Consider the following 3,062-nt stretch of genomic DNA (forward strand, 5'->3'; position numbering starts at 1 on the left):
TTGGTTGTCTTAAAGAAACCAAGGATTATTACTTTTACAACCCCACCGAGAACAAAATGCTTGTTGCTCATAGTGGTGTTTTTTAGAGAGAGAATTTCTTTCCAAGAAGAACAGTGGGAGTAAAGTACAGTTAGAAGGAGTTCGAGAAACGCAGGAGGTTCTTTTTCAATAAAAGACATGGGAGTAGTTGCAGATATTCTTGGAATAAGAATCTATAGAGATAGATTAAATAAGACTATTGGATTATGTTAAGATGTTTATATCGATAAGGTCTTACATAGATTCAAGATGCATGATTCCATGAAAGGCTTCTTACCAATGTCTCATGGTATAACTCTCAGCAAGATTCAATGTCCTTCGACACAGCATGAGCGAGAGCGCATGAGTAAAATCCCATATGCTTCTTCTATAGGATCTATCATGTATGCTATGATCTGTACTCGTCCATATGTTGCATATGTTTTGAGCATGATGAGTCGATACCAATCTGATCCATGTGAAAGTCACTGGAAAACAGTCAAGAATATCCTCAAGTATTTGAGAAATACCAAGGATAAATTCTTGGTCTATAGAGGAATTGATGAGCTTGTTGTAAGTGGTTACACAACTGCTAATTTCAGACTAAGTTGGTTTAATCTTTTGTCTTAATAAATAATGGTGGGTTGGAAGAGTTCCGAGCAAAGCACCATAGCATAGTCTCAATGGATGCAAATGTTGTTGATCCATTGACCAAGCCTCTTCCATGGCCTAAGTATGAGAGTCATACTGCAGCTATGGGTATTAAGTATCTTAAGATGTGATCTTGATTTTAGTGGGAGGCTTTATGTTTATGATATGATGTTCATATTGACATACATTTGATTATGTATTCAAACAAATGAAATTGTTTCAGATTTATTTGATTATTGGATAATTAAATAAATGTCCCAAAATAATTTATATCATTCTTATAGGTCATCAAGTATGTGACTTGATCATGAAACTCTATATGGGACATTAATGACCATGAATGGCTAGTATGTGAGGTGATTGATGACTAAGTTTCATGTAGTCATTCAGTATGTGGTATTGAAGTCAATCACATGGATATGTGTTATAGAACACATGATCGGACTGACCCGCTATGAGAACTCTACAAGATTGTTATATGAGTGTCATTAGAGTTTGTCATTACGACTATAGAGAATAGTCCTTAGACCTGAGTTCGTCATGATTCTTTACTTGTGGATTAGTTCACTTTGACCCTGTCAAACGTCAGCCGTAACTAGTGATTATAAAGGCATTGATTAGGTGTTCTATGAAGTTTGTAAGGAACATGGATGGAACAAGATGGGATTTGTCCCTCCCATATAACGGGAGATAAATATCTCTGGGCATATCGAAGATTTAATACCTGAAATGCATGATCATGCTCAAACGAGGTGAATGTCTGTCGTTTGTTTTATCAGTATAAATCAGAGTTTGATAAACATGATCTGCTTAATAAGGATGACACTAGTTCTTGCCTTATGCTGAGATCGAGATATAGAGACAAAGGAATTATGTGAATAAATGATTCCAGTACAAGTGGAAGATTGTTGGGAATGTCCTGAAATCTATTGTACTTACTCTAGTTAGAGTCGAAACGTCGAGGTTCGACGGTCGTATAATATTAAGTGGTTATAATGTTTTGCTAGAAACCGTTTATAATTTATGAATTGAGGATTCATTACTAATATTATATGATCCTACATGGTCACACCCCTAAGCAAATTGGATCATAAATATTTGGAGTTTCATATGTTTGTTTATATTATATATATACACGTGATATACATATATGCATGTGATGTGAAAGGTCGTGAGTTAAGATGTGATAATTATCACTTGGGCTTAGCCCATTAACTTCCTACATGTGTTTAGCTTATGTAATTATAAAAGGTCTCGTAAGTGACTCGATGATAATATGCAAAAAAACGGCTGACTAAATAAAACCCTAAGGAGACAAAGGAGTTTGTCAGATTCGATCTCGATGGCACTAGTATCCCGTGCTGATCTACTTTGTGTGCGTGTGGATACCGGTAGAGGCACGACGTTTGGAGTGCTAAAAAATTTCGACTTGGTTTGTTTGTCCTTCCGGTGCAAAACTTCCAAGTATATTTGAAACCTTGAGATCTAAGTTTATTTCAATATTAACATGAGATTTTAGGCATATGAATTCATAAATAGATTTATAAATTGTTATAAACCGGTCTGAATTCTAACACGGTATTCATCATGATCACCATTTGGTTTTGTCTGTGAATTTTGATAAGTGGTACTTGATATATAAATATATAACAACAATTTTCAATATAAGAGAGTTGTGAAAAATACTTACACTGGAATGGTCCGATTAACCTAAATGTTAAATAAATTTACGCAATGATCTAATTAACAAACAAGAACAGAGATCGTTGTTGGTCACTGAGAACAGAAAAAAGTATGGTTACTTAATAGTTTCATAAAATAAATTAAAGTAATTACGGAGATAGTGGGAATTAAAAACAGTTGTAACAATTTTAATTTACAAAAATTATGTCGAAAACAATTTATAAAAAAGTTTTAGTTTTTTAAAAAAACACATGTGACTCCCAAATTTGTCAGTTGACTTCTGCTTTATAGAATAAAAGATATATAGTTTGTGTTACTAACTATTACAAATCATGATGGCTATTTTTTTGCAGATAATGATATGGTAAGTATAGAGAGAGACCACACTGATGTTGGTCAAAGAATCGAAAACACCCGATCAAATTGTGTGATTTATGAAAAAAAGAAACAAATAATAATTTTCAAGGAAAATGGTAAACTAGATGCTTTAATCATTAGGTTAAATCTTCGAAGTCTACTAATGAAAAGAAAAACAAGAACGAGCTAAAAGAAGATAATTTATTCACTTCTAGGGCATTGGAATTTGGAACGTTGAGCTTGATAATTTTCTATCAGAAATTTGTTGAATCTTCTTAAAAATGTTGAAAATTTTGTGAAGAAATCGAGCATGAGGTTCAAGAAGTAACTCTTTCTAAACATTGAGGAAACTA

This window comes from Brassica oleracea, chromosome C6 (assembly GCF_000695525.1).
Source record: "Brassica oleracea var. oleracea cultivar TO1000 chromosome C6, BOL, whole genome shotgun sequence".
NCBI classification, from domain to species: Eukaryota; Viridiplantae; Streptophyta; class Magnoliopsida; order Brassicales; family Brassicaceae; genus Brassica; species Brassica oleracea.